This window comes from Amblyomma americanum, chromosome 10, assembly GCF_052857255.1.
Source record: "Amblyomma americanum isolate KBUSLIRL-KWMA chromosome 10, ASM5285725v1, whole genome shotgun sequence".
Lineage (NCBI taxonomy): Eukaryota > Metazoa > Arthropoda > Arachnida > Ixodida > Ixodidae > Amblyomma > Amblyomma americanum.
The window spans coordinates 108,455,457-108,466,508 of NC_135506.1; the positions used below are offsets into that span (position 1 = coordinate 108,455,457).

An 11,052-nucleotide genomic window follows, 5' to 3' on the forward strand; every position below is an offset into this window, starting at 1 on the left:
TTAAAACCAAGCACCGGCTGTAATGACTCGCCAGCTATACTGAAATCCAACTGATTCGTTCACGTGATCCTGACGGGTTTCTCTCGCCATGGTACGTAATATCCATGGCACAGGGACACGTTATATCCATCTGAAGTAAAAAAACAAGAATACAGGGCGACTTACAGCTTGCTCCGAACCCGTATTATCTCTTTGTCTATAGGCAGGGGCTCATATGACTTCCCCGACGCGGCGGTAAAGTCAACTTTTATGAGCGATACGTACGTGAGCACCGTCGGTGGCCCTGGCAGTCAACGTTATTGCTAGTTCTCCAACGACAAAACCAGAAACCAACTCTGATGAGCCCTGTTGTAGATCTGCACATGCGAAGATTGCCCCCAACCATGGCAATGCCTTTAAAAGCGACGCTCTCGTTGAGAGTTGCGGTAGGTGTGTCCCCCTGCGGGCACTTTCGTTTAGTGTTGACCTTTTTCCGCCTCGTGACGACATTTTGTTTCACGAGGACATCGTAAGCGTACAGTGTGGACTGGAAGCTTCTATAATTCGGCCAAAAACAAAGCTTCTATGCCAATCCAGAAAACCGAAACTGCAGCATTTAGAAGTAACATCGGCGGCGTTTCATTTGGGTCTGTCTGAAAATGGTACAGTTGTTAATGCCATAATCGGCTAAGCAGATCATCGAGGCGTAATCAACGAATCTTAAATTGTCCAAGGTCTCATATGAACGTTTTCATTGCAGATGTCATTGAGAAGAAAGTTGCGCTTCCGGTGTGGCCATGCACAGCACGGGAATGGCCGGAGATTCATTGAAGCCGCAGCGTGAAAGCAGGTGCAGCCGACTAGCAGGCTTCGCTGCGTGAGCAGGGACCCGCAGGCTGCAACTGGTAAGCAGGTTTCGCTCCTGACGACGTTCGATTAGGCCTCTAGGTAATTTGAGCAACGGGATTTACGTATGGCCTCTTCTATGATAGTGTGCACCGAGGAGACCCGGTAGGTCTGATTGTTCTGTGACGGCGATGGCAAATTCGTCGACCTTTGACGTGGTAATATTTCAGGCGAAGCTTTGATGAATACCGCGATGCCTGCGGCCAGTATTCAAGTGTCGTGCGCCCGCCAATCCCTTGTTTTGCGTCGTGCAAAGCAGTGAGAATTTTAGTCACAGCGGCCATGAGGTATCAAGGCCCGTAAGTCGAGAAGAAAGCGCGCCATCTATGTTGATGTGAAGGAAGTGGGTCGGTAGACAGCAGCTCATAGTGGGGAACACAGAAGTAAGATACACAGGAGCAGCGGCCCTTACGCACCCCTATACAATCTGCAGGTGCAAATTTGCTACACAAACGGCCAGGTGGCGTCGGTCCATTCGGGCACTAAGCTTTGTGTCGTACTGCCTCCCACCGCTGCTCCTCATTCGCCACTTCGTCTTTGTGCACACTGCACACTTTCCCCCTCTCGCTGTCCTCCTTGCAGACATCGACACGCCACACCTCGCCATTGCAGCGAAACGAAATGCTAGGGGCTGCGGTCCTGGCAGACTCCTTAAGCACTTAGCAATGGCTTGCGGTGGGAACTAAAATTCTGGCGGCGCCAGACCAAGTCTTCGAGATCTGGGGCACAGAGGGCTGCTGGATCCACGAATTTAGTAAAGAAACTTTTTTGTATAAGAAACGTCGAAATGAATCAGGTGCAGGCGATTACGGTCACGCCTTTGTAAACTTTATAGCATGCGAAACTTCCAAGCGCGATCAGTACGAAGTACTGGCTCTGTGTTGACGCTGCGGGTCAAACCACAGAAAGCGTTGCGCCCGTTAGGATTCAGCAGCCATGAGTCTAGCGCCATCACTACGCCATCCCTGCGAAGCCACGTTACACCACCATGAGCATATTGCCAGTACTAATCCCAAATCCTAGCGCCACATATCACGGGCTCGGCCAAGCTTTCTCCGCTGCAGAAAAATTCATCCCCTTTGCAGTGTCTCTGGAGGGCTCTTCTGCTGCGCATATGAGTTGACCATATGAGTTGACGTGCTATCGTACGCCTCTTGGTGCATCATCTGATGCTTATGCGACTCTTTAGGTTTTTCACTTTCAATTATAGAATAGCTCAGTTACACGCTCTCACTTTTCTTAATTGTCATCATCAAGCATTGGCGTTTCATTCTGAGCATTTTTACACTTTTGCACCCTCTTTTTACACTTTTTTTTCCTTTCTTCATTTCCCTAATTCATTAAAAGGATTTCATTAACTCGTCATTGCAATCAATCGAACAACAAATTATCATGACACGAGTTTTTACACAGTCCCCGATTATTTTTGACACGGACCGCGTCTCGGCAAACCCATGCTACTTGGCAAAGAAAAAATTAAACTTTTTTCAAAGGGCGCGGAATTGAACCCAGAAATTTAAGGTTCCGAAGAGGGAACGCCACCAATAGCAAAAAAATTCTCATTGCTAATTGGCGAACGAAGATTAATCTAGTATATGTGTTACCTTACGAGTGTTTTGCTAATGAGTAGGTGTGTCATTAGAAAGAAGGAAAATATTTTGTAAAAAGAGAAATAAAGTTAACAACGAATGTTTCGCTTTCAACAACGTAAATGGTCTGATGTGCTCTCCGTAATTTCTATCTTGGCCTGTGCCTCTTGAGGCAACACCGCCTTGCGCACAACGTGACTCTGAGATGAGCGCCTCTTGCCGAGAAAGCAATCTCAGGGGACATATTTCGGTCTGTGCGCGCTCCTGACTAGCGAACTTGACATTTCGCAGCATCATTCGTCTATCTGTTATATGAGACTTCCATTCATTCCAGCATGGTTCGCAGTCTGCAAGGACATCTGGCGTCTCCAGTACCTTACGCCTGAAGAACACGCAGAGGCTGGAAGAGGCTGAAACCTCCAGCGACCACAGCGAGAAAGCAGGTGGCGCTTTGGACGACGCCACACATCTTCCAGGCGGCCGCTGCATCGGGTATTACTGGTAGGCATGGCTTCAACGACCTGCACGTGGCCCTGCGTAACCTCTCTATCCCACTAAAACAGAGCCGCTAGCACTAGGGTGCAATCCCGTTAATTCGATTAATCCGAGTTCCAGTTGATTCAAGCTGCAGGTTTGGTTTTGTCAGTATTCCCTATTTTGGAGCTCTTCGTTATTCCAAGTCCTTTACCTTAGACTTCGAATGATGTATATTTTAGTATGCTCCGAAAGATAAAAAATACAGAAACGTTACCACTATGTAACGTGAGATTCAGCCACAGTCTGCTTACGCGACTACTACAACTGTACGCCGATATGTCAAGTGAACGGGCCTTTAATAGCGATCGCTGTAACACAGCATTTCCAATCTGATATCATTGGTTCGATCCCGTTGTTGCACGCAGCTGTTATGAGCAAATGCAATTCTTTGCATAACCACGGCATGTGAGTGTAGCGAAAAACGGGACGAGGGACAAAGAAACACACACACAACACAGGCGATAACTTCCCACTAACAGAAACATAGGCGCCTCCTTGCGCCACCATAGCCTGCTTACCATAGTCGAAGATTACATCCATCATTTGGGCACTGTTTCATTTCAGAATGAATCAATTTTGTACGTCGGAAGTTGTTTTATAATTGTTAAACTTTTATCTCCGCTCTACTTTCATAATCTGGAAAAGCGCTGCACACATTCAAAAACAAGGAATATGCATTTGGTCTTGTCTGGCCCCTGTACTTAGTGAGCTGTTTCTGACACATCTTGACAGGAGCCTCCACGAGAGACTTGCCAGCCCACATGTCGTCAGGATCTTTCGTTCCGTTGATGATTTCCTTTTTTGGATTGCGTGTACGCCATCGCGCTTAGAGCAGGTTGCATCCGGTATTTTAGCTAATGAGGTTACTTACGTAACCGCTGCTATTGACTAAATAAATACCAACTGACTGCGAGATCCGCTTCCTTGATATCCGGTTTAAATTCCTGGACAAGCACGTGTGTTGGAGCTATTCAACTCGCGCTAGCAAACCTCTAGTCCCCGACACATTCCAATTCTAAACTCGCAAAAAGAAGCATAATTGACTTGTGCTTGAAGAATGCTCTGGAAAAGTCATGCCCCCACCTCATCAGGCAGAGCATTCACGAACAACTCGCAAGGTTGCACGAAGCAGGCTACCCATCTGATATTTGTGTTTCTGTCGCTGAAGGCATACTGAAGAAGAAGCGCCAGGAAGACCAACTACCGTCCGTGCCTTCAGAAAGAAAGAACGGCGAAATTGCCGTCATTCCCTACATTAAATGCCTCTGCCACAATATCAACAAAATTGGAACAAATGCTAATGTTCGCGTGGATTTTTTTCAGCTCCCAGAAAACCAAATGCGCGGCCCAAAAAAACCCCTTCCGCTGATAAACAACCTCTTAAGCTGCAGTGCACCATTAATCACAGAAAAAATTCGTTTAAATCTACTGAATGCATTGTCTGACATCCCACTCTCTCGTGGTAAGCGGTATGTTGGTCAGTCTGGTGTATGCTTGAATGAGAGACTTCGTGAACAAAAAACTAATTGAGAACTTTTACTGGCAGTAATCTGGTTTTGCTCTATAAGGAGCATGTTTGTGTGCCATTTTCGGATAAGTGCTCGATCGTTGCCAGACACCGGGATCATTTAACTCGTGAGATTATTCAAGCAGCTCGTATCGCTGCCTTGGAAGATACATGTGTAAGCAAGCCGTCTATCTCCCTGTCCAAAAAAGAGCTGACCTTCTTAAAGAATCACTGCTTCGTGCATGTCCGTAGTTCCTAGTTCACTTGATTTTCATTATTGTTCCCAGGCGCGTCAGCGCACGGATCACGTTCGTCTTACCTAGGTTTCTCTCAGTCGGAAGTTATGGACTGTGTTGTGTTTGTTTTTCTTCGTCCCTTGTCCCGATTTGCGCTACACTCACATACCGTTGATCGCCGTTACCTACTCGCCCCAGCTTCTACTCTTGGCAGGAATATGTGAAGGAAGATGTAGTTCTTCCAAAAACGAAGCCCATGAGGAACGAAGAAAATTCTAACCCTCTCTTTGGCGCATGCAGCGCCGCTTAAGTTAGATTCACAAGGTGGACCATTAGCAGAGGAGAAATTGGACATTACGTCACACCTGGACCATAGTCTCATAGTGCGTAGTGTAAATGCACATTTATGTGAAATAGAACAACGCATCACATATATACCCGCCTCTTAAACTTGATGCACAAATTGTATAAAACTGCCTCGTTTAAACTTAATCCTACCACTCTGCTACATCATGTAAGGTACGACAGTAGACTCGATGAGTCAGAACTTATTGTGTAAGGAATGCTAAAAAATTCACTGCCTAAAAAACGGGTCGCTATGTCAGACTCAGCCTCCGGCTGCTTGGTGCATGAGGACAGTGTACACATCAACGCCGTCTAAAACATTTGACGATGGCGTTAAAATGCCGCCTGGTGCCTGAAACTACGGTGCGCAAGTATTCCGGAGAATGTGTTTCCCGTGCTTGGCAAGGCGACGCACCATTGGTGCGAGGACAGGACTTCGGAAAAAGCTATGTTATGTAGCGGCATCAAAGTCACTTGTAAAAAAATGCAGGACGCTTAAGCTTCTCCTTTATGAGTGGAACGCGACAGCCTGTTGCAGCACTGCCAGAGTCTACAGAACACAATCACCTGTTCGGCGCGGCGTCTTGACCGTTAGAAAAATCGCTCTGCTACGTACGGTGAAACGGACGCGCGGAGCGGCAAACCGCGTAGAAGCGCTGCCAGGCGCCTTGCCGAAACGCGCGGGACTCAAGTTGCAGTCGTAGTTCGTCGGCACATCGTTCTCGACAAACCCGATGCCACGAACGCCAGCACAGCTTCCGCGCCGAACGAACGGGCAGCAAGCCACACGCTTAGTGTCAATGCCTTTAAAAGCGACGCTCTAGTCAGAGTTGCGGCAGGTGTGTCCCCGTGCGGGCGCTTCCGTTTAGGGTTGTCTTTTTTCCGCCTGGAGACGGCATTTCGTTTCATGAAGACATCGTAGGCTTCCGGTCAGAGCATGAAGCTTCTAAGTTTCGGCCGAAAACAAAGCTTCTATGCCAGGCCATAAAACCGGAACTGCGGCATTTATAGGCGGCGTTTTATTTAGGCCTCTCTGAAAATGATACAGTTGTCAACGCCATAATCGCCTAAGCACATCATCGAGGCATAAGAAACGAATCTTAAAATGCCTCGAAACTCATATGACTGTTTTCATTGCAGATTTCATCGATAAGAAACTTGCGTTTCCGCTGTGGCCCGGACAGCATGGGAACGAACCCGTTCAACCCGCAGCGTGAAAGCAGGTGGAGCTGCCCTGTGGGCTTCGCTGCCTGAGCAGGAGCCCGCAGGCTGCAACTGGTAAGCAGGTCTCGCTCCTAACGACATTCGATTAGGCCTCTAGGTAATTTGAGCAACGGGCTTTACGCACGATTTTTTCTAAGAAGTGTGCTCCGAGGAGACCCGGTAGGTCTGATTGTTCTGTGACGGCGATGGCAAATTCTGCGACCTTTGACGTGGTAATATTTCAGGCGAAGCTTTGATGAATACCGCGATGCGTGCGGCCAGTATTCATGTGTCGTGCGCCCGCCAATCCCTTGTTTTGCGTCGCGTAAGCCAGTGAGAATTTTAGTCACGGCTGCCATGACCTATGAGGGCCCGCAAGTAGAGAATAAAGCGCACCATCTATGTTGATGTGAAGGAAGTGGGTCGGTAGACAGCGGCTCATAGTGGGGAACACAGAAGTAAGATACACAGGATCACCGGCCCTTACGCAGCCCTATGTAATCTACAGGTGCGAATTTGCCACACAAACGCCCAGCGCGCGTCGGTCCGTCCTGCACTAAGCGTTGCGCCGTACTGCCTCCCACCGCTGCTCCTCCCTCGCCAATGCGGCTTTGAAATGCTACGGAACGCGGTCCTGGAAGACTCCTTAAGTACTTAGCGGAGGGTTGCGGTGCGTATTAAAATTCAGGCGGTGGCAAAGCAAGTGTTCAAGATGTTCGCTGGGTCCGCGTAGTTTATGAAAAAAAATTATTTGTGCGAAAGAAAAGTCCAAGTGTATTTTGTGCAGGCGATTACGGTCACACCTATGTAAACTTTGTGGCATGCGAAAGTCGCAAGTGGGGTCACTCAGACATACTGGGTCTGTATTGAGGCTCCGAATCACATCACAGAGAGTACTGCACCCGTTAGGATTCAGCACCCACAAGTCTTGCGCCATGACTGCGGGAAAAGCGAATTGGCATAGCAGCAGGGTTTTATCATCATGCGCAGCTTTCGCTGCGGCGGCAGGGTGGTTGCCTCCGAGCTCAAGTTGCACCAGTGCCAGCATTTTTCCAGCGCCAATGCCAAATCCGAGCGCCATCTACCACGTCCTCGGCCAGGCTTTCTTTGATGCAGAAAAATTCATCCCCTTCACAGTGTAAGAAAAAGCGGCGGAGGACTCCTGTTTTACGAATTGGAAAAACAGCGCAATCAAAGACGAGACACAAGAGAAGCAAAAAACACAGCGCTGGTGTTTTGTGCTTCTCTTGTGTCTCGTCTTTGATTGCACTGTTTTTTCCAATTCGTAAAACATGTACCAACCAGCCCGTATTTGCCCTCTTCAGGACTCCTATGCTGCGCTTATGAGTTGAGTGGATAGATGACGCGGTTTCCTGCGTCATCTCTTGCTTATGCAACGCTTCAGCCTTTTTAAGTTGTTTCAATTAATCAGTTGATCAATTACACACTCTCAATTTTCGTAAGTAGCATAATCAAGCATTGGCTTTTTATTTCTAAGCATCTTCACACTTTTGAACCCCATTTTTCTAGATCTTTTCCTTTCTTCATTTCGTTAATTACAAACATTTTATTAACTCATCATTGCATTTCGCACACCAATCAATCGTCAATCACTAGAACAACAAATTATAAATATACGATTTTTTCACACATGACAGCACCGCTTAAGGTAGATTTACACGACGGACCATTGCCAGAGGATAAATGGGACATCACGTGACAACTGGTCTCATAGTGCGTAGCGTGAATGCACATTTATGAGAAATAAAACGAAACAACGCAGCGCATACATGCCCGCCTCTTAAACTTGATGCGCCAATTGTATACAACCGTCTCGTTAACGCTTAAGCATACCACTCCGCCACATCATGTATGATACGCCAGTAGTAGATTTATTGAGTCAGAATTCTTTGATTACGGAATGATAAAAAATTCACTGTATAAAGGGGTCGCTATCTCCGACTGCTTGGTACATGAGGAAAGTGTATACAACAATCCTGCGTGGGATTCGTGATAGTTGCAAGCTGAGTATAAGGATTTGCCAAACTCTTGTGTCCCCTCCTTTTCTCTTTGCGCGGCGAAAGATCATTCCACTTGTAGGATGTTCATTTCGTCGTCTCGCAGGTGAGCGGCGCTGGTAGAGTCCGGCCCAACCTCTTCAACGACGTGAAGCAACTCAGCGCATCCGAGACGGAGGAGCTCCTCGTTATAAGGGAAAGCTGCTCCAGGGTAACTCAGCCCGGTCTGTTCGAGACTTCGGGCTTTCGCGCTGGACGACCAGCGATGTCCACTAGACTCGTTCACTAGACTCGCACGCTACGAACAGCCAAGGCAACCGACAAAGAAAGGTACTCAGGTACGTCAGCTAGTGGCCGTCACACAAGTGCCGCCAGACGGTATAATTAGCCCTCGCATGGGTGTCCACCGATATATGCGAGAGAGTTACGACGCCATTCCCTTTTTTCAAATCTGGTTCTGGTGTCCACCTATATATGTGAGACAGTTACTGCGCCATTTCCTTTTTCAGTTTTGTTGGGGAAGTGGCGTGCATTGTGAGGAGGAGGGAGTTTTTATTAATTTATTTAGGAATACTGTCAACCCTCAGTTGAGGGTCATTACAGGGAGGGATGTTACACATAACACGTTCATACAAAAATAACCAGCCAGATAGAAAAATAAATATGTACATACAATACAGTGGCCTACGGATACAACACGATCACTGCATCCGAAAACCACGATACGACCTGCAAAACGAGCAGAAGCTTTTCAGCCATGCTGTCCTTCAGGCGCGTGCCGTGCCCTCTGAGGCCGTGGGAGTCGAGGTGTGGGTGTTCCGCACACGGGGAGGAAGGGGATTTATCGCTCACGGCCGACGCCGATGACCCCGGCTTTTCTGCGACATAAGCTCCTTAACCTTGTCGCGTTAAAACTTAGTGCGTCGCTTGTTCACATATATATAAGAAGGCGAGTCATCAGAGTCTTATTTTCTTGCGAACGTCTTGATCTCCGCGCAGATCTGACGCTATAAAAACGGTTGGTAGCTATACCCGGATGCAACTCAAGAATGAAGCGGCCAATGCCCCTCAAAGGAGGCCCTCTAGCCAATGACGTCGGTTGATCCTCCCCTTGAATGATTCTCTACCTCTTCCTCTTGACATGTGCCCTTGAATCCGTTAGCGGGGAATCCCAGGGGGCGGCAGATGAATGGCGGATAATTACGGCTTAATCGGATTAACCGCGACTTCATGAAAATTAGCCGACACCATTGGCTGGGGGGCCATATTTGAAAGGCATCTGCCCCTTCGATCTCGCATTACCAGAATGTTCGCCCCCCCCCCTCCCGCCTCGCCCCGCTTTCTGCTTCAGGCGCAAAATCCTCAACGCAAGTGTTTACTGCTCGCTCCCGGCGAGGGACATATATGTTTTTGTTATGCCCTATCATTATCGTAGATATTTTCTTTGGCAATTGCCTGCTTAAAGATCCTGTATTTTCCAAGTGCCAATTTCGTCAGCGTCCCTGTTTTCCACAGAGCTCTTTCTGTTTCCTTAACCTTTTTCTTAACCGATAATTGCTGGTCTGACCCCCCTACTGTCGTCCAAATATTCGCTTGTGAATTTTCTAGTTCGCTTTTTTCATTCCGTGTCAACATTCCTTATGTACAGGTATCCGAAAACTTTCCTAGGCCACTGCTTTTCCCTCAATTTTCTCAATCACTCCTCAAATTCTATCTTACTGCTAGCTTCTCTGCCCTCGAACGACGCCAATTTCATATCATTTGTACCCCCTGATTTGATGTATTGCCATGTGCTCCCAAAGCTAGCCTCCCTACGCCGCATTGTTTGATTTGTAGCCTTGCTTGAACATCTGGTCTCATGCACAGGACACCATTAACCAAAGTCAGGATGGGAACCGTCACCCCCTTCAAGATCCCTTTTACAACTTCATACCTATTGTAATTCCACAGTGCCCTATTTTTGATGACAGCTGCATTCTTACTAGCTTTATTCATTACATATTTTTCATGCTCCGTCACATACTCAGCACCGTTATTAATTCACACCCAAAGATACTTGTACTCAACCAATACTTCTAGCTTGAACCCCTGTATTCTATGCTCATGACCCTCATCATTAAATATCATGACTGGAGATTTTTCTTTACAAAACTTGAAACCTATTCTATCTCCCTCTACATGATATATGTCTATCAACTTCTGCAAATCTTCCTTGTTGTCAGCGATTAGCAATATTTCATCCGCGTATATTATTGCCCGCAATGACTGTATGCCTGGAAGATAGCGCCGCCGCTAGAGACAGCATGACTTCAGGGGGCTTTGGTTTGGTTTGAACACCCGCATAAAACTTTTGCGACGTCAGTCAGTTTTCAAAGAGCCCAACTTCTATGCATGCCTATTTTTTTATTTAAACATCTACTTCTGAGCAGGTAGAAGCTTACATACCGCTTACTGTCCAAATAACTTCAAATACCTCGCCCAATCGAAGCGGCACCACAGGCGCATTTTTCTTCAGAGCGAAAGAGGATTGGCCCGATGGCTCGGTGTTTTTTGGTGAACAGTGCTTTTGATGTGCACTTAGTAACTATGAGGTAACAAATGTTTTGGCGTGGAACACAGTGGAAGAAAAAGAGGTCCTTGTACGCGGCCGTGCAGTAGCTAGTGGCAGTAGCGGCTAAGCGTCCCTCAAGGAGCTCGCATATTGCTCTTCTGCCTTCCCGAAGACGGACCTC

At 47.4% G+C, this 11,052-nt stretch overlaps 1 long non-coding RNA gene across 1 annotated transcript; it reads left to right on the top strand.

Moving 5' to 3' along the window:
• The first annotated feature begins 744 nt into the window (after positions 1-744).
• Positions 745-8,625, top strand: LOC144107859 (uncharacterized). Its single transcript, XR_013309420.1, has 4 exons — positions 745-884; positions 2,821-2,975; positions 6,240-6,377; positions 8,427-8,625. It is a non-coding gene; the product is annotated as an uncharacterized LOC144107859 (long non-coding RNA).
• Positions 8,626-11,052: the final 2,427 nt, after the last annotated feature.